The 19,563-nt window shown below is 79.2% G+C and overlaps 1 protein-coding gene and 1 pseudogene across 1 annotated transcript in view; one reads left to right on the plus strand and one right to left on the minus strand.

Annotated features, from left to right (window-relative positions):
- Positions 1-19,563, minus strand: part of HMCN1 (hemicentin 1) — a 414,195-nt gene that overhangs the window by 318,694 nt on the left and 75,938 nt on the right. The window lies entirely within an intron of this gene.
- LOC125425051 lies at positions 3,371-4,555 on the plus strand (annotated as a pseudogene).

Below are 19,563 nucleotides of genomic sequence, written 5' to 3' on the forward strand. Positions count from 1 at the left end.
AGCGCCAGCAGCTTGGTTCCTCTTTGGTTAAGATGAAGCCCGTCCCTTTTGTACAGGCCTGTCTTATCCCAAAAGGTTCCCCTGTAGTTCATGTAAATCTGAAAACCCTCTGCCTTTACACCACCTTCTCATATCCACGCATTGAGACCTCCTGTATCTCCATACCTCCTTGCTTAGCTCACCCAAGCGTGGAACAGGTAGCACTTCCCTCGAGAATGCCACCTTTGGGGTCCTGGATTTGAACCTGTTTCCTAGCAGCCTAAATTTAGCTTCCATGAACCTCCTTCAAGCATTTCCTAATGTCATTGGCAGGCCTAATGTGGACCACACAACTGCTGATTCCACCTCCTGCAGCACTGTCTAACAGCCTATCTAGATGAAGTGTGTGACATCCTGCAACCTTTGCACCAGGTAGGCAGGCAAGTCAATGACATACGGTCATCACGCCTCTCACAAACTCCAACTCTCTATATATTCCTAGTCACATCGAATCACCCACTACAAGGAGCCTCCCCACTCTCTGCCAGGGGTATCACTCAGTGCAAGAGGATATCTGACCACCAGCCAAGGAAGGGGATCCCATCTAAGGGACCATCTTCCACCACCTCAGACTGGCACCCTCTCTGCTCCAGACTCTCATTCTTCATGAGAGAGAGAGACATCCAAAAAGATGTCACCTTGGGAGTGGGACCCGGCTAAGTTAGGTCCCTGGAAAGCCTTGGTCTGTCACCCTCCTCTCTGCCTCTTCTTCAGCTTCTCCAGGTTCAAGCCACCTTGGCTTCCAAGAGAACTTACATGTTCCCTTTCAGGAGCTCATTGCAGCTGGCACACCCATGACTTCTGTCCTAGTGGCAGATAGTCATACATGTGACACTCAGTGCAAAACACTGGAAAGCCCCCATCCCCCTGCTGGCTTCCTGCCTTCACATCTAATTTTGTTTAGATATTCAAATACTGATTTTAATTAGTGCCTCCCTCTTAAGGTTTCTATACCTTCTACTATCCCTTAAAATATGTTCTTATTTAGTAAAAAAACGTTCCAGAGACTAACTGAAAAGATTAAAAAAATTGAGAAGCCCCACCCCTCAGCAGCCCCACCAATCAGCAGCTTCAGCAGTCTCCACCAATCAGCAGCCCCAGGACAAGGAGAAAAAAGAGAAAACCCTTGTTTAAAATACAAATGTGTGGTAAAATGTGTGGTAAAATACAAATTATGTTTAAAATACACTGTTTAAAAGATGTGGCTTTGAGAAAACCACTCTGTAAAAAAAAACGAAAGCTCACTCAGCCCTTTCTGGCCCACTCCTCTTCTCCTCTGCTCCTTTTCTCTGCTGGTTCCAGAGACTAACTAATATCTTTGTCTCCAAAAGACTAGAGCTTGTTTCCAGACACAACAAATGGCAGGCAACACAATTAGGCATCCCGAGCATGCGTCAAACAAATAATCCTCATGCTGTATTGTGTGCTGCAGGCAGTCAGGGCATGGTCAGGTCCACTACTGCAGGATGGAACAGGTGGCAGACACGAATGAGGTCAGAAGACAGTCCAATGGGTCAAGGCAGGCAGCAGGCGAAGGCATAGTCACGATCAGTCCAACAGGTCATGGCACAGGAGATCAGGCAAACAGGCTGGAGATCAGCAGTTGACCAGGCACACCGAAGCAGCAGGAAACACACTTGTTGCACCCAGGCAGAAGCAAGCTCACAGCAAGGTTTATATAGAGAGACTTGTTCAAGGGGCAGGGATTCTGCGAGGAGTAAATCCTCATCAGATGCAGACACTTCTATCTTCCCATATCTTGCTGCCAGACAAGCACTCCTTCTTTGTTTCTGCAGTAGCTGCCTCTGCTTCTTTCTCCTCTGCACAGCTGACTTGTCACTGAGTTCCCTAGGAGGACCTGTAGGCTCCTCCACCTGCATGTCATCAGGCAGGGCTGGGAGTTGGTTCTGATTCCAGGTCTTCCTCAGGAGCAGCAACCTCTGGCTGCACTGTATCCTCAGGTTCTGCCTCAGAGTCCCCTGTGTCCTGGTAAGTACCCAGGAGCTGGCTCATGACACATTGTATATTCCTTGTATACTCAATGCTTTGAAGATTGCCCCCCCAAAATAAAAGAATAAACAGAAATGCTGCAAAAACACAGGCGCGGGTAAACTGAGTGAGCTCAGAAAATGGCACCAAGGAGGAAGTTCAGTGAAGCATGGAAAACCTAATAAATAGATTGCACGGCAACTGAAGACATTTTCAAAATGTTTCAACCAGAGAATTGTTTTAAAAGGGATTTGTTTAAAATGTTTTGAGGCTGAAAATAAAACATTTGGGGGTTAAAAAAATGCAGGACTCCACAGAGGAGACATTTTATCTCCTGACTCAAAATGTTTATAACGATTTGTGCAGAAAGGGCCACAGTTCACATACAGTGGCCAACATGGAATCTCTTGGCACACCTTGTATTCAGCATGGCAGGAAAAGGACAGCCCTAGCATCAGTTAATATAAATTTCCTACATCAGTAGACCACACCAGGTCAGGTGATACTCCTGGATCCCTATAGAAGTTTGTTTCAGGCTTCTTTACTGGTTTGAACAACTAGCAGAACTGCGCTTGCTAACAGCTACTGAATAGAAATGTCCTGTCCTTGCCCTTCCATACTAACAAAAAATATCCCACCCTTCCTCCTGGACCACATAATTACATGAAATGTGTTTTATAAAGGTATGTTTATTTTTTCTGCTTCTTTCCCCACCCTTCCAGATCCCATTCACAGTCATTCAAGCCAATCCCAAAATGATTAAGCAATCTGAGTGACAAACCTGAATACCAACGGTATCTAATGTAAGCACAGCAAGGGGCTGGGAAATGTTGCCACAAATTATTGCTCTTTCGTACCCAGAGAAGATCAAGCCCATACCAGCATTACTTGTGCAAGAATGTGACAGGTGATTACATTAATCCCTGCAGCTGGACTTATCTTATTATACAGATGCTCCATACAAATCAGTTTCATTTGTTCTGTTAAGCAAACCTACTGTAACTTCACTGGCAGAAGATAAACCAGAACAGCTCAACTTGTGACCCATCATACCGAATGGCAACCAAAAATGGGGGGGGGGGGCACATCCAAACATAACCTGAAAACAAGCTAGGAACCAAAGAGGTTGAAAAGTCTAATAAAAATCTATTTAAATCTATTTAAAATATTAAATATACATTTTATTGTATTGTGCTTTACTCTTAATAATAAAAAGCTATACATGAAACCAAAATAAAAATATATCTGTAGACATGGAAAATATTTATTTTATTTTATTGAAATCCAGGCGCCTCCTCTACACTAGTTGCTGCTGGAGCTAGTGGGGAAAGGAGAGAGCATCATGGCAATGATTTTGGGCTACTGGGATATTGCTCATGCCATCAGGTTACTACTAGAGTACACAGAAACACCTTATGAAGATAAATTATACAGCTGTGTTTGGAGAAACTCCTGACTATGATAAGAGCCAGTGAATAAATGAAAAGGAAAAGTTGGGTCTGGACTTCCCTAATCCCCCCTATCTAATTGTGTCATGAGACAGTCCCTGGACACTGAGGACTCTGGTGTAGAGCCTGAAGACACTGTGGAGCCCAAGCAGGTTCCTCACAAGGTAATGCAGACAAGACAACAGAGCCAGATCTCAGCCTTTCCTTGTAAGCCAAGGCAGAGCCTGATGCCATGCAACTGCAAGAGACATCAGGAATCTCAGAAGAGCCTAGTAACAAACCAGCTGCATGAAGGCTGCAAAGGCAGAGGCTACAATTGCAGTGTGAAAATAAGTGCTTGCATTGCTGCTAGGCATGGCAGAATGCTTTGCGAAATGGAGGCATCTACATCTGAGGAGGACTGAGTCCTTGCAGGATCTTAGCCTCATTAGCCAGGATCTCCTATATAAACCCTGTCTTGGGCTTGGTTCTGACGGTACAATGATTTAGCTTTCTGGTAAAGTTCACATTCTTGGTCTTCCTTTGCCTGCCTGCCTGCCTGCCTGCGCCTTGACTCTGGATTGCCTTGAACATACATTTACCTGCTGCCTTCCCTGACTCTGGGCTGCTTTGGACCAGGAATTGGCCTGCCACCTCCCCTGACTCCAGACTGTTTTGACTATGCTTTGCTGGCTGCCTGTCTGAACTCTGGTCTGTCTGGCCATATCTTAGCTAGCCTGTGCTGGTAGCACAAATTGATGGCAAGACCAGGCTTACACAGAGTAATTGTCTGGTACATTGCACACAAGCATAAGATATGTAGAGACAACAAACACAGGCAATTCTGTATAGAGTGGACATGAGCAGCAAACCAGTAGTTACCGTAGGATTTACACGTGAGCTTCTGGTTGGTCTGCTACAATCCTGATTTTGAGAAACTGAGGCCTGGGTATTTGGAACAACTCCCAGGAAAGCTGAAGGTGGTCTCCCAGTTCCTGGGAGGCAGAGAATAGTTTGCTAGGGAAAAGATTACATTTGTTGGCTTCCTCATTCATGAGGTCCTCAAAAAATCAGCAATTAAAACATTCATCACTCAATAAAACAGGCATTAAACAGCTGAAAGGATGAGGTAGGGGATTTGATGCTAATGTAATGCTAAGGATACTACCAACAATTTTATCTGGTATTTAAGGTCCTAAATATACACTGTGTTATACTTGTGCCCACCCCAAGGACTTTCAGTCAAACATGCTTTATGAGTGTTGTGCCTGGAATCAGTTTTCAGGTACGTGAGGGTTCAATTCAAATTTGGAATCTGGTGTGCAAGAAGAGGACCAAACTGCAAATTCCAATTCCTGATGTGTTATGTCTGGTTTCCTCCTCCCAGCTTCTAATTCGCCACAGGTCAGCCACTTTAAGGGCTTCCTGCAGGCTTAACCCTCCCACAAACACCATCAGCCATCTTAATACAATGGGGGGGGGGGTGTCCTATTGCTGAAACTTGAACCTAAGATTTTTGCACATGCTTGCTTTGTTTTCTCCCTGAATTTCCCAAGCCTCTTTTATTATCTCTGTGGTACATTCCTGTGGAGGAAGGGCATCCCTGTTTCTACTCATATTTCATCAATGGTATCTGCTTCTTGGCACCATCTGGGTAGAATTAGGCACCTCGTTAAGTTTTTGCAAGTTCAATCCATGTGCTCCAAGTGCCAGAAATATTTACAATAGACACACCCAGCATCGCCTGTTGCATGACCAGTGAAAGAACTTAATTGATAGCTTCTAGTGCTTTACTTAGGGCAATAATTCAAAATGCTGGTCTCAATCGCTATGTTGCCCATTATTCCTCTTACCAACCTGCCTGTAGCAGTTAAAACAATAGTAGAGATCCTGTTCAGTCGAATCTTCTGAAATGAGGCAGTAACACACAGCTCTGTGTTACGGTGCCCGCTCTGTGGAACTCCATTTCTGATCTGTTCCTTTTGGAATCTTCTAAAGGCCCAACTTCATGTTATATGTTTTTTATAGTACGGACCCCTATTTTCTCTGATCCTTCTGGATAGAAGCCAGTCATGCACTGTAGCCTTTGTTCTTGTCCGGCCTCCTTCAAGGGAGGTACGCAGAATACCCTCCCCGGAGGTATTTCTCTTCTGTCCGGCCACCCACCCAGGAGGCTTGTCTGGACACCTTCCCGGGAGCCTTGTCCGGTAACACACCCGGGAGGCTTCTCCGGCCACCCTCCCGGGAGGCTTGTCCGGCCACCCACCCGGGAGGATTCTCCGGCCACCCCCCCGGGAGGATTGTCCGGACACCTTTCCGGTGGCCGGACACCCACCCTTGTCCGGCCACCCTCCCGGGAGGCTTGTCCGGCCACCCACCCGGGAGGCTTGTCCGGCCACCCTCCCGGGAGGCTTGTCCGGCCACCCACCCGGGAGGCTTGTCCGGCCACCCACCCGGGAGGCTTGTCCGGCCATCCACCTGGTGGCCGGACACCCACCCGGGAAGCTTGTCCGGACACCCTTCCCGTGGCTGGACACCCACCCTTGTCCGGCCACCCTCCCGGGAGGCTTGTCCGGCCACCCTCCCGGGAGGCTTGTCACCCTTGTGCGGCCACCCACTGGGTGGGGGGGGGGGGGGGTGGGGGGGGGGGGGGGTGGGGGGGGGGGGGGGTGGGGGGGGGGGGGGGTGGGGGGGGGGGGGGGTGGGGGGGGGGGGGGGTGGGGGGGGGGGGGGGTGGGGGGGGGGGGGGGTGGGGGGGGGGGGGGGTGGGGGGGGGGGGGGGTGGGGGGGGGGGGGGGTGGGGGGGGGGGGGGGTGGGGGGGGGGGGGGGTGGGGGGGGGGGGGGGTGGGGGGGGGGGGGGGTGGGGGGGGGGGGGGGTGGGGGGGGGGGGGGGTGGGGGGGGGGGGGGGTGGGGGGGGGGGGGGGTGGGGGGGGGGGGGGGTGGGGGGGGGGGGGGGTGGGGGGGGGGGGGGGTGGGGGGGGGGGGGGGTGGGGGGGGGGGGGGGTGGGGGGGGGGGGGGGTGGGGGGGGGGGGGGGTGGGGGGGGGGGGGGGTGGGGGGGGGGGGGGGTGGGGGGGGGGGGGGGTGGGGGGGGGGGGGGGTGGGGGGGGGGGGGGGTGGGGGGGGGGGGGGGTGGGGGGGGGGGGGGGTGGGGGGGGGGGGGGGTGGGGGGGGGGGGGGGTGGGGGGGGGGGGGGGTGGGGGGGGGGGGGGGTGGGGGGGGGGGGGGGTGGGGGGGGGGGGGGGTGGGGGGGGGGGGGGGTGGGGGGGGGGGGGGGTGGGGGGGGGGGGGGGTGGGGGGGGGGGGGGGTGGGGGGGGGGGGGGGTGGGGGGGGGGGGGGGTGGGGGGGGGGGGGGGTGGGGGGGGGGGGGGGTGGGGGGGGGGGGGGGTGGGGGGGGGGGGGGGTGGGGGGGGGGGGGGGTGGGGGGGGGGGGGGGTGGGGGGGGGGGGGGGTGGGGGGGGGGGGGGGTGGGGGGGGGGGGGGGTGGGGGGGGGGGGGGGTGGGGGGGGGGGGGGGTGGGGGGGGGGGGGGGTGGGGGGGGGGGGGGGTGGGGGGGGGGGGGGGTGGGGGGGGGGGGGGGTGGGGGGGGGGGGGGGTGGGGGGGGGGGGGGGTGGGGGGGGGGGGGGGTGGGGGGGGGGGGGGGTGGGGGGGGGGGGGGGTGGGGGGGGGGGGGGGTGGGGGGGGGGGGGGGTGGGGGGGGGGGGGGGTGGGGGGGGGGGGGGGTGGGGGGGGGGGGGGGTGGGGGGGGGGGGGGGTGGGGGGGGGGGGGGGTGGGGGGGGGGGGGGGTGGGGGGGGGGGGGGGTGGGGGGGGGGGGGGGTGGGGGGGGGGGGGGGTGGGGGGGGGGGGGGGTGGGGGGGGGGGGGGGTGGGGGGGGGGGGGGGTGGGGGGGGGGGGGGGTGGGGGGGGGGGGGGGTGGGGGGGGGGGGGGGTGGGGGGGGGGGGGGGTGGGGGGGGGGGGGGGTGGGGGGGGGGGGGGGTGGGGGGGGGGGGGGGTGGGGGGGGGGGGGGGTGGGGGGGGGGGGGGGTGGGGGGGGGGGGGGGTGGGGGGGGGGGGGGGTGGGGGGGGGGGGGGGTGGGGGGGGGGGGGGGTGGGGGGGGGGGGGGGTGGGGGGGGGGGGGGGTGGGGGGGGGGGGGGGTGGGGGGGGGGGGGGGTGGGGGGGGGGGGGGGTGGGGGGGGGGGGGGGTGGGGGGGGGGGGGGGTGGGGGGGGGGGGGGGTGGGGGGGGGGGGGGGTGGGGGGGGGGGGGGGTGGGGGGGGGGGGGGGTGGGGGGGGGGGGGGGTGGGGGGGGGGGGGGGTGGGGGGGGGGGGGGGTGGGGGGGGGGGGGGGTGGGGGGGGGGGGGGGTGGGGGGGGGGGGGGGTGGGGGGGGGGGGGGGTGGGGGGGGGGGGGGGTGGGGGGGGGGGGGGGTGGGGGGGGGGGGGGGTGGGGGGGGGGGGGGGTGGGGGGGGGGGGGGGTGGGGGGGGGGGGGGGTGGGGGGGGGGGGGGGTGGGGGGGGGGGGGGGTGGGGGGGGGGGGGGGTGGGGGGGGGGGGGGGTGGGGGGGGGGGGGGGTGGGGGGGGGGGGGGGTGGGGGGGGGGGGGGGTGGGGGGGGGGGGGGGTGGGGGGGGGGGGGGGTGGGGGGGGGGGGGGGTGGGGGGGGGGGGGGGTGGGGGGGGGGGGGGGTGGGGGGGGGGGGGGGTGGGGGGGGGGGGGGGTGGGGGGGGGGGGGGGTGGGGGGGGGGGGGGGTGGGGGGGGGGGGGGGTGGGGGGGGGGGGGGGTGGGGGGGGGGGGGGGTGGGGGGGGGGGGGGGTGGGGGGGGGGGGGGGTGGGGGGGGGGGGGGGTGGGGGGGGGGGGGGGTGGGGGGGGGGGGGGGTGGGGGGGGGGGGGGGTGGGGGGGGGGGGGGGTGGGGGGGGGGGGGGGTGGGGGGGGGGGGGGGTGGGGGGGGGGGGGGGTGGGGGGGGGGGGGGGTGGGGGGGGGGGGGGGTGGGGGGGGGGGGGGGTGGGGGGGGGGGGGGGTGGGGGGGGGGGGGGGTGGGGGGGGGGGGGGGTGGGGGGGGGGGGGGGTGGGGGGGGGGGGGGGTGGGGGGGGGGGGGGGTGGGGGGGGGGGGGGGTGGGGGGGGGGGGGGGTGGGGGGGGGGGGGGGTGGGGGGGGGGGGGGGTGGGGGGGGGGGGGGGTGGGGGGGGGGGGGGGTGGGGGGGGGGGGGGGTGGGGGGGGGGGGGGGTGGGGGGGGGGGGGGGTGGGGGGGGGGGGGGGTGGGGGGGGGGGGGGGTGGGGGGGGGGGGGGGTGGGGGGGGGGGGGGGTGGGGGGGGGGGGGGGTGGGGGGGGGGGGGGGTGGGGGGGGGGGGGGGTGGGGGGGGGGGGGGGTGGGGGGGGGGGGGGGTGGGGGGGGGGGGGGGTGGGGGGGGGGGGGGGTGGGGGGGGGGGGGGGTGGGGGGGGGGGGGGGTGGGGGGGGGGGGGGGTGGGGGGGGGGGGGGGTGGGGGGGGGGGGGGGTGGGGGGGGGGGGGGGTGGGGGGGGGGGGGGGTGGGGGGGGGGGGGGGTGGGGGGGGGGGGGGGTGGGGGGGGGGGGGGGTGGGGGGGGGGGGGGGTGGGGGGGGGGGGGGGTGGGGGGGGGGGGGGGTGGGGGGGGGGGGGGGTGGGGGGGGGGGGGGGTGGGGGGGGGGGGGGGTGGGGGGGGGGGGGGGTGGGGGGGGGGGGGGGTGGGGGGGGGGGGGGGTGGGGGGGGGGGGGGGTGGGGGGGGGGGGGGGTGGGGGGGGGGGGGGGTGGGGGGGGGGGGGGGTGGGGGGGGGGGGGGGTGGGGGGGGGGGGGGGTGGGGGGGGGGGGGGGTGGGGGGGGGGGGGGGTGGGGGGGGGGGGGGGTGGGGGGGGGGGGGGGTGGGGGGGGGGGGGGGTGGGGGGGGGGGGGGGTGGGGGGGGGGGGGGGTGGGGGGGGGGGGGGGTGGGGGGGGGGGGGGGTGGGGGGGGGGGGGGGTGGGGGGGGGGGGGGGTGGGGGGGGGGGGGGGTGGGGGGGGGGGGGGGTGGGGGGGGGGGGGGGTGGGGGGGGGGGGGGGTGGGGGGGGGGGGGGGTGGGGGGGGGGGGGGGTGGGGGGGGGGGGGGGTGGGGGGGGGGGGGGGTGGGGGGGGGGGGGGGTGGGGGGGGGGGGGGGTGGGGGGGGGGGGGGGTGGGGGGGGGGGGGGGTGGGGGGGGGGGGGGGTGGGGGGGGGGGGGGGTGGGGGGGGGGGGGGGTGGGGGGGGGGGGGGGTGGGGGGGGGGGGGGGTGGGGGGGGGGGGGGGTGGGGGGGGGGGGGGGTGGGGGGGGGGGGGGGTGGGGGGGGGGGGGGGTGGGGGGGGGGGGGGGTGGGGGGGGGGGGGGGTGGGGGGGGGGGGGGGTGGGGGGGGGGGGGGGTGGGGGGGGGGGGGGGTGGGGGGGGGGGGGGGTGGGGGGGGGGGGGGGTGGGGGGGGGGGGGGGTGGGGGGGGGGGGGGGTGGGGGGGGGGGGGGGTGGGGGGGGGGGGGGGTGGGGGGGGGGGGGGGTGGGGGGGGGGGGGGGTGGGGGGGGGGGGGGGTGGGGGGGGGGGGGGGTGGGGGGGGGGGGGGGTGGGGGGGGGGGGGGGTGGGGGGGGGGGGGGGTGGGGGGGGGGGGGGGTGGGGGGGGGGGGGGGTGGGGGGGGGGGGGGGTGGGGGGGGGGGGGGGTGGGGGGGGGGGGGGGTGGGGGGGGGGGGGGGTGGGGGGGGGGGGGGGTGGGGGGGGGGGGGGGTGGGGGGGGGGGGGGGTGGGGGGGGGGGGGGGTGGGGGGGGGGGGGGGTGGGGGGGGGGGGGGGTGGGGGGGGGGGGGGGTGGGGGGGGGGGGGGGTGGGGGGGGGGGGGGGTGGGGGGGGGGGGGGGTGGGGGGGGGGGGGGGTGGGGGGGGGGGGGGGTGGGGGGGGGGGGGGGTGGGGGGGGGGGGGGGTGGGGGGGGGGGGGGGTGGGGGGGGGGGGGGGTGGGGGGGGGGGGGGGTGGGGGGGGGGGGGGGTGGGGGGGGGGGGGGGTGGGGGGGGGGGGGGGTGGGGGGGGGGGGGGGTGGGGGGGGGGGGGGGTGGGGGGGGGGGGGGGTGGGGGGGGGGGGGGGTGGGGGGGGGGGGGGGTGGGGGGGGGGGGGGGTGGGGGGGGGGGGGGGTGGGGGGGGGGGGGGGTGGGGGGGGGGGGGGGTGGGGGGGGGGGGGGGTGGGGGGGGGGGGGGGTGGGGGGGGGGGGGGGTGGGGGGGGGGGGGGGTGGGGGGGGGGGGGGGTGGGGGGGGGGGGGGGTGGGGGGGGGGGGGGGTGGGGGGGGGGGGGGGTGGGGGGGGGGGGGGGTGGGGGGGGGGGGGGGTGGGGGGGGGGGGGGGTGGGGGGGGGGGGGGGTGGGGGGGGGGGGGGGTGGGGGGGGGGGGGGGTGGGGGGGGGGGGGGGTGGGGGGGGGGGGGGGTGGGGGGGGGGGGGGGTGGGGGGGGGGGGGGGTGGGGGGGGGGGGGGGTGGGGGGGGGGGGGGGTGGGGGGGGGGGGGGGTGGGGGGGGGGGGGGGTGGGGGGGGGGGGGGGTGGGGGGGGGGGGGGGTGGGGGGGGGGGGGGGTGGGGGGGGGGGGGGGTGGGGGGGGGGGGGGGTGGGGGGGGGGGGGGGTGGGGGGGGGGGGGGGTGGGGGGGGGGGGGGGTGGGGGGGGGGGGGGGTGGGGGGGGGGGGGGGTGGGGGGGGGGGGGGGTGGGGGGGGGGGGGGGTGGGGGGGGGGGGGGGTGGGGGGGGGGGGGGGTGGGGGGGGGGGGGGGTGGGGGGGGGGGGGGGTGGGGGGGGGGGGGGGTGGGGGGGGGGGGGGGTGGGGGGGGGGGGGGGTGGGGGGGGGGGGGGGTGGGGGGGGGGGGGGGTGGGGGGGGGGGGGGGTGGGGGGGGGGGGGGGTGGGGGGGGGGGGGGGTGGGGGGGGGGGGGGGTGGGGGGGGGGGGGGGTGGGGGGGGGGGGGGGTGGGGGGGGGGGGGGGTGGGGGGGGGGGGGGGTGGGGGGGGGGGGGGGTGGGGGGGGGGGGGGGTGGGGGGGGGGGGGGGTGGGGGGGGGGGGGGGTGGGGGGGGGGGGGGGTGGGGGGGGGGGGGGGTGGGGGGGGGGGGGGGTGGGGGGGGGGGGGGGTGGGGGGGGGGGGGGGTGGGGGGGGGGGGGGGTGGGGGGGGGGGGGGGTGGGGGGGGGGGGGGGTGGGGGGGGGGGGGGGTGGGGGGGGGGGGGGGTGGGGGGGGGGGGGGGTGGGGGGGGGGGGGGGTGGGGGGGGGGGGGGGTGGGGGGGGGGGGGGGTGGGGGGGGGGGGGGGTGGGGGGGGGGGGGGGTGGGGGGGGGGGGGGGTGGGGGGGGGGGGGGGTGGGGGGGGGGGGGGGTGGGGGGGGGGGGGGGTGGGGGGGGGGGGGGGTGGGGGGGGGGGGGGGTGGGGGGGGGGGGGGGTGGGGGGGGGGGGGGGTGGGGGGGGGGGGGGGTGGGGGGGGGGGGGGGTGGGGGGGGGGGGGGGTGGGGGGGGGGGGGGGTGGGGGGGGGGGGGGGTGGGGGGGGGGGGGGGTGGGGGGGGGGGGGGGTGGGGGGGGGGGGGGGTGGGGGGGGGGGGGGGTGGGGGGGGGGGGGGGTGGGGGGGGGGGGGGGTGGGGGGGGGGGGGGGTGGGGGGGGGGGGGGGTGGGGGGGGGGGGGGGTGGGGGGGGGGGGGGGTGGGGGGGGGGGGGGGTGGGGGGGGGGGGGGGTGGGGGGGGGGGGGGGTGGGGGGGGGGGGGGGTGGGGGGGGGGGGGGGTGGGGGGGGGGGGGGGTGGGGGGGGGGGGGGGTGGGGGGGGGGGGGGGTGGGGGGGGGGGGGGGTGGGGGGGGGGGGGGGTGGGGGGGGGGGGGGGTGGGGGGGGGGGGGGGTGGGGGGGGGGGGGGGTGGGGGGGGGGGGGGGTGGGGGGGGGGGGGGGTGGGGGGGGGGGGGGGTGGGGGGGGGGGGGGGTGGGGGGGGGGGGGGGTGGGGGGGGGGGGGGGTGGGGGGGGGGGGGGGTGGGGGGGGGGGGGGGTGGGGGGGGGGGGGGGTGGGGGGGGGGGGGGGTGGGGGGGGGGGGGGGTGGGGGGGGGGGGGGGTGGGGGGGGGGGGGGGTGGGGGGGGGGGGGGGTGGGGGGGGGGGGGGGTGGGGGGGGGGGGGGGTGGGGGGGGGGGGGGGTGGGGGGGGGGGGGGGTGGGGGGGGGGGGGGGTGGGGGGGGGGGGGGGTGGGGGGGGGGGGGGGTGGGGGGGGGGGGGGGTGGGGGGGGGGGGGGGTGGGGGGGGGGGGGGGTGGGGGGGGGGGGGGGTGGGGGGGGGGGGGGGTGGGGGGGGGGGGGGGTGGGGGGGGGGGGGGGTGGGGGGGGGGGGGGGTGGGGGGGGGGGGGGGTGGGGGGGGGGGGGGGTGGGGGGGGGGGGGGGTGGGGGGGGGGGGGGGTGGGGGGGGGGGGGGGTGGGGGGGGGGGGGGGTGGGGGGGGGGGGGGGTGGGGGGGGGGGGGGGTGGGGGGGGGGGGGGGTGGGGGGGGGGGGGGGTGGGGGGGGGGGGGGGTGGGGGGGGGGGGGGGTGGGGGGGGGGGGGGGTGGGGGGGGGGGGGGGTGGGGGGGGGGGGGGGTGGGGGGGGGGGGGGGTGGGGGGGGGGGGGGGTGGGGGGGGGGGGGGGTGGGGGGGGGGGGGGGTGGGGGGGGGGGGGGGTGGGGGGGGGGGGGGGTGGGGGGGGGGGGGGGTGGGGGGGGGGGGGGGTGGGGGGGGGGGGGGGTGGGGGGGGGGGGGGGTGGGGGGGGGGGGGGGTGGGGGGGGGGGGGGGTGGGGGGGGGGGGGGGTGGGGGGGGGGGGGGGTGGGGGGGGGGGGGGGTGGGGGGGGGGGGGGGTGGGGGGGGGGGGGGGTGGGGGGGGGGGGGGGTGGGGGGGGGGGGGGGTGGGGGGGGGGGGGGGTGGGGGGGGGGGGGGGTGGGGGGGGGGGGGGGTGGGGGGGGGGGGGGGTGGGGGGGGGGGGGGGTGGGGGGGGGGGGGGGTGGGGGGGGGGGGGGGTGGGGGGGGGGGGGGGTGGGGGGGGGGGGGGGTGGGGGGGGGGGGGGGTGGGGGGGGGGGGGGGTGGGGGGGGGGGGGGGTGGGGGGGGGGGGGGGTGGGGGGGGGGGGGGGTGGGGGGGGGGGGGGGTGGGGGGGGGGGGGGGTGGGGGGGGGGGGGGGTGGGGGGGGGGGGGGGTGGGGGGGGGGGGGGGTGGGGGGGGGGGGGGGTGGGGGGGGGGGGGGGTGGGGGGGGGGGGGGGTGGGGGGGGGGGGGGGTGGGGGGGGGGGGGGGTGGGGGGGGGGGGGGGTGGGGGGGGGGGGGGGTGGGGGGGGGGGGGGGTGGGGGGGGGGGGGGGTGGGGGGGGGGGGGGGTGGGGGGGGGGGGGGGTGGGGGGGGGGGGGGGTGGGGGGGGGGGGGGGTGGGGGGGGGGGGGGGTGGGGGGGGGGGGGGGTGGGGGGGGGGGGGGGTGGGGGGGGGGGGGGGTGGGGGGGGGGGGGGGTGGGGGGGGGGGGGGGTGGGGGGGGGGGGGGGTGGGGGGGGGGGGGGGTGGGGGGGGGGGGGGGTGGGGGGGGGGGGGGGTGGGGGGGGGGGGGGGTGGGGGGGGGGGGGGGTGGGGGGGGGGGGGGGTGGGGGGGGGGGGGGGTGGGGGGGGGGGGGGGTGGGGGGGGGGGGGGGTGGGGGGGGGGGGGGGTGGGGGGGGGGGGGGGTGGGGGGGGGGGGGGGTGGGGGGGGGGGGGGGTGGGGGGGGGGGGGGGTGGGGGGGGGGGGGGGTGGGGGGGGGGGGGGGTGGGGGGGGGGGGGGGTGGGGGGGGGGGGGGGTGGGGGGGGGGGGGGGTGGGGGGGGGGGGGGGTGGGGGGGGGGGGGGGTGGGGGGGGGGGGGGGTGGGGGGGGGGGGGGGTGGGGGGGGGGGGGGGTGGGGGGGGGGGGGGGTGGGGGGGGGGGGGGGTGGGGGGGGGGGGGGGTGGGGGGGGGGGGGGGTGGGGGGGGGGGGGGGTGGGGGGGGGGGGGGGTGGGGGGGGGGGGGGGTGGGGGGGGGGGGGGGTGGGGGGGGGGGGGGGTGGGGGGGGGGGGGGGTGGGGGGGGGGGGGGGTGGGGGGGGGGGGGGGTGGGGGGGGGGGGGGGTGGGGGGGGGGGGGGGTGGGGGGGGGGGGGGGTGGGGGGGGGGGGGGGTGGGGGGGGGGGGGGGTGGGGGGGGGGGGGGGTGGGGGGGGGGGGGGGTGGGGGGGGGGGGGGGTGGGGGGGGGGGGGGGTGGGGGGGGGGGGGGGTGGGGGGGGGGGGGGGTGGGGGGGGGGGGGGGTGGGGGGGGGGGGGGGTGGGGGGGGGGGGGGGTGGGGGGGGGGGGGGGTGGGGGGGGGGGGGGGTGGGGGGGGGGGGGGGTGGGGGGGGGGGGGGGTGGGGGGGGGGGGGGGTGGGGGGGGGGGGGGGTGGGGGGGGGGGGGGGTGGGGGGGGGGGGGGGTGGGGGGGGGGGGGGGTGGGGGGGGGGGGGGGTGGGGGGGGGGGGGGGTGGGGGGGGGGGGGGGTGGGGGGGGGGGGGGGTGGGGGGGGGGGGGGGTGGGGGGGGGGGGGGGTGGGGGGGGGGGGGGGTGGGGGGGGGGGGGGGTGGGGGGGGGGGGGGGTGGGGGGGGGGGGGGGTGGGGGGGGGGGGGGGTGGGGGGGGGGGGGGGTGGGGGGGGGGGGGGGTGGGGGGGGGGGGGGGTGGGGGGGGGGGGGGGTGGGGGGGGGGGGGGGTGGGGGGGGGGGGGGGTGGGGGGGGGGGGGGGTGGGGGGGGGGGGGGGTGGGGGGGGGGGGGGGTGGGGGGGGGGGGGGGTGGGGGGGGGGGGGGGTGGGGGGGGGGGGGGGTGGGGGGGGGGGGGGGTGGGGGGGGGGGGGGGTGGGGGGGGGGGGGGGTGGGGGGGGGGGGGGGTGGGGGGGGGGGGGGGTGGGGGGGGGGGGGGGTGGGGGGGGGGGGGGGTGGGGGGGGGGGGGGGTGGGGGGGGGGGGGGGTGGGGGGGGGGGGGGGTGGGGGGGGGGGGGGGTGGGGGGGGGGGGGGGTGGGGGGGGGGGGGGGTGGGGGGGGGGGGGGGTGGGGGGGGGGGGGGGTGGGGGGGGGGGGGGGTGGGGGGGGGGGGGGGTGGGGGGGGGGGGGGGTGGGGGGGGGGGGGGGTGGGGGGGGGGGGGGGTGGGGGGGGGGGGGGGTGGGGGGGGGGGGGGGTGGGGGGGGGGGGGGGTGGGGGGGGGGGGGGGTGGGGGGGGGGGGGGGTGGGGGGGGGGGGGGGTGGGGGGGGGGGGGGGTGGGGGGGGGGGGGGGTGGGGGGGGGGGGGGGTGGGGGGGGGGGGGGGTGGGGGGGGGGGGGGGTGGGGGGGGGGGGGGGTGGGGGGGGGGGGGGGTGGGGGGGGGGGGGGGTGGGGGGGGGGGGGGGTGGGGGGGGGGGGGGGTGGGGGGGGGGGGGGGTGGGGGGGGGGGGGGGTGGGGGGGGGGGGGGGTGGGGGGGGGGGGGGGTGGGGGGGGGGGGGGGTGGGGGGGGGGGGGGGTGGGGGGGGGGGGGGGTGGGGGGGGGGGGGGGTGGGGGGGGGGGGGGGTGGGGGGGGGGGGGGGTGGGGGGGGGGGGGGGTGGGGGGGGGGGGGGGTGGGGGGGGGGGGGGGTGGGGGGGGGGGGGGGTGGGGGGGGGGGGGGGTGGGGGGGGGGGGGGGTGGGGGGGGGGGGGGGTGGGGGGGGGGGGGGGTGGGGGGGGGGGGGGGTGGGGGGGGGGGGGGGTGGGGGGGGGGGGGGGTGGGGGGGGGGGGGGGTGGGGGGGGGGGGGGGTGGGGGGGGGGGGGGGTGGGGGGGGGGGGGGGTGGGGGGGGGGGGGGGTGGGGGGGGGGGGGGGTGGGGGGGGGGGGGGGTGGGGGGGGGGGGGGGTGGGGGGGGGGGGGGGTGGGGGGGGGGGGGGGTGGGGGGGGGGGGGGGTGGGGGGGGGGGGGGGTGGGGGGGGGGGGGGGTGGGGGGGGGGGGGGGTGGGGGGGGGGGGGGGTGGGGGGGGGGGGGGGTGGGGGGGGGGGGGGGTGGGGGGGGGGGGGGGTGGGGGGGGGGGGGGGTGGGGGGGGGGGGGGGTGGGGGGGGGGGGGGGTGGGGGGGGGGGGGGGTGGGGGGGGGGGGGGGTGGGGGGGGGGGGGGGTGGGGGGGGGGGGGGGTGGGGGGGGGGGGGGGTGGGGGGGGGGGGGGGTGGGGGGGGGGGGGGGTGGGGGGGGGGGGGGGTGGGGGGGGGGGGGGGTGGGGGGGGGGGGGGGTGGGGGGGGGGGGGGGTGGGGGGGGGGGGGGGTGGGGGGGGGGGGGGGTGGGGGGGGGGGGGGGTGGGGGGGGGGGGGGGTGGGGGGGGGGGGGGGTGGGGGGGGGGGGGGGTGGGGGGGGGGGGGGGTGGGGGGGGGGGGGGGTGGGGGGGGGGGGGGGTGGGGGGGGGGGGGGGTGGGGGGGGGGGGGGGTGGGGGGGGGGGGGGGTGGGGGGGGGGGGGGGTGGGGGGGGGGGGGGGTGGGGGGGGGGGGGGGTGGGGGGGGGGGGGGGTGGGGGGGGGGGGGGGTGGGGGGGGGGGGGGGTGGGGGGGGGGGGGGGTGGGGGGGGGGGGGGGTGGGGGGGGGGGGGGGTGGGGGGGGGGGGGGGTGGGGGGGGGGGGGGGTGGGGGGGGGGGGGGGTGGGGGGGGGGGGGGGTGGGGGGGGGGGGGGGTGGGGGGGGGGGGGGGTGGGGGGGGGGGGGGGTGGGGGGGGGGGGGGGTGGGGGGGGGGGGGGGTGGGGGGGGGGGGGGGTGGGGGGGGGGGGGGGTGGGGGGGGGGGGGGGTGGGGGGGGGGGGGGGTGGGGGGGGGGGGGGGTGGGGGGGGGGGGGGGTGGGGGGGGGGGGGGGTGGGGGGGGGGGGGGGTGGGGGGGGGGGGGGGTGGGGGGGGGGGGGGGTGGGGGGGGGGGGGGGTGGGGGGGGGGGGGGGTGGGGGGGGGGGGGGGTGGGGGGGGGGGGGGGTGGGGGGGGGGGGGGGTGGGGGGGGGGGGGGGTGGGGGGGGGGGGGGGTGGGGGGGGGGGGGGGTGGGGGGGGGGGGGGGTGGGGGGGGGGGGGGGTGGGGGGGGGGGGGGGTGGGGGGGGGGGGGGGTGGGGGGGGGGGGGGGTGGGGGGGGGGGGGGGTGGGGGGGGGGGGGGGTGGGGGGGGGGGGGGGTGGGGGGGGGGGGGGGTGGGGGGGGGGGGGGGTGGGGGGGGGGGGGGGTGGGGGGGGGGGGGGGTGGGGGGGGGGGGGGGTGGGGGGGGGGGGGGGTGGGGGGGGGGGGGGGTGGGGGGGGGGGGGGGTGGGGGGGGGGGGGGGTGGGGGGGGGGGGGGGTGGGGGGGGGGGGGGGTGGGGGGGGGGGGGGGTGGGGGGGGGGGGGGGTGGGGGGGGGGGGGGGTGGGGGGGGGGGGGGGTGGGGGGGGGGGGGGGTGGGGGGGGGGGGGGGTGGGGGGGGGGGGGGGTGGGGGGGGGGGGGGGTGGGGGGGGGGGGGGGTGGGGGGGGGGGGGGGTGGGGGGGGGGGGGGGTGGGGGGGGGGGGGGGTGGGGGGGGGGGGGGGTGGGGGGGGGGGGGGGTGGGGGGGGGGGGGGGTGGGGGGGGGGGGGGGTGGGGGGGGGGGGGGGTGGGGGGGGGGGGGGGTGGGGGGGGGGGGGGGTGGGGGGGGGGGGGGGTGGGGGGGGGGGGGGGTGGGGGGGGGGGGGGGTGGGGGGGGGGGGGGGTGGGGGGGGGGGGGGGTGGGGGGGGGGGGGGGTGGGGGGGGGGGGGGGTGGGGGGGGGGGGGGGTGGGGGGGGGGGGGGGTGGGGGGGGGGGGGGGTGGGGGGGGGGGGGGGTGGGGGGGGGGGGGGGTGGGGGGGGGGGGGGGTGGGGGGGGGGGGGGGTGGGGGGGGGGGGGGGTGGGGGGGGGGGGGGGTGGGGGGGGGGGGGGGTGGGGGGGGGGGGGGGTGGGGGGGGGGGGGGGTGGGGGGGGGGGGGGGTGGGGGGGGGGGGGGGTGGGGGGGGGGGGGGGTGGGGGGGGGGGGGGGTGGGGGGGGGGGGGGGTGGGGGGGGGGGGGGGTGGGGGGGGGGGGGGGTGGGGGGGGGGGGGGGTGGGGGGGGGGGGGGGTGGGGGGGGGGGGGGGTGGGGGGGGGGGGGGGTGGGGGGGGGGGGGGGTGGGGGGGGGGGGGGGTGGGGGGGGGGGGGGGTGGGGGGGGGGGGGGGTGGGGGGGGGGGGGGGTGGGGGGGGGGGGGGGTGGGGGGGGGGGGGGGTGGGGGGGGGGGGGGGTGGGGGGGGGGGGGGGTGGGGGGGGGGGGGGGTGGGGGGGGGGGGGGGTGGGGGGGGGGGGGGGTGGGGGGGGGGGGGGGTGGGGGGGGGGGGGGGTGGGGGGGGGGGGGGGTGGGGGGGGGGGGGGGTGGGGGGGGGGGGGGGTGGGGGGGGGGGGGGGTGGGGGGGGGGGGGGGTGGGGGGGGGGGGGGGTGGGGGGGGGGGGGGGTGGGGGGGGGGGGGGGTGGGGGGGGGGGGGGGTGGGGGGGGGGGGGGGTGGGGGGGGGGGGGGGTGGGGGGGGGGGGGGGTGGGGGGGGGGGGGGGTGGGGGGGGGGGGGGGTGGGGGGGGGGGGGGGTGGGGGGGGGGGGGGGTGGGGGGGGGGGGGGGTGGGGGGGGGGGGGGGTGGGGGGGGGGGGGGGTGGGGGGGGGGGGGGGTGGGGGGGGGGGGGGGTGGGGGGGGGGGGGGGTGGGGGGGGGGGGGGGTGGGGGGGGGGGGGGGTGGGGGGGGGGGGGGGTGGGGGGGGGGGGGGGTGGGGGGGGGGGGGGGTGGGGGGGGGGGGGGGTGGGGGGGGGGGGGGGTGGGGGGGGGGGGGGGTGGGGGGGGGGGGGGGTGGGGGGGGGGGGGGGTGGGGGGGGGGGGGGGTGGGGGGGGGGGGGGGTGGGGGGGGGGGGGGGTGGGGGGGGGGGGGGGTGGGGGGGGGGGGGGGTGGGGGGGGGGGGGGGTGGGGGGGGGGGGGGGTGGGGGGGGGGGGGGGTGGGGGGGGGGGGGGGTGGGGGGGGGGGGGGGTGGGGGGGGGGGGGGGTGGGGGGGGGGGGGGGTGGGGGGGGGGGGGGGTGGGGGGGGGGGGGGGTGGGGGGGGGGGGGGGTGGGGGGGGGGGGGGGTGGGGGGGGGGGGG

This window comes from Sphaerodactylus townsendi, unplaced genomic scaffold (assembly GCF_021028975.2).
Source record: "Sphaerodactylus townsendi isolate TG3544 unplaced genomic scaffold, MPM_Stown_v2.3 scaffold_18, whole genome shotgun sequence".
Taxonomy (NCBI): Eukaryota; Metazoa; Chordata; class Lepidosauria; order Squamata; family Sphaerodactylidae; genus Sphaerodactylus; species Sphaerodactylus townsendi.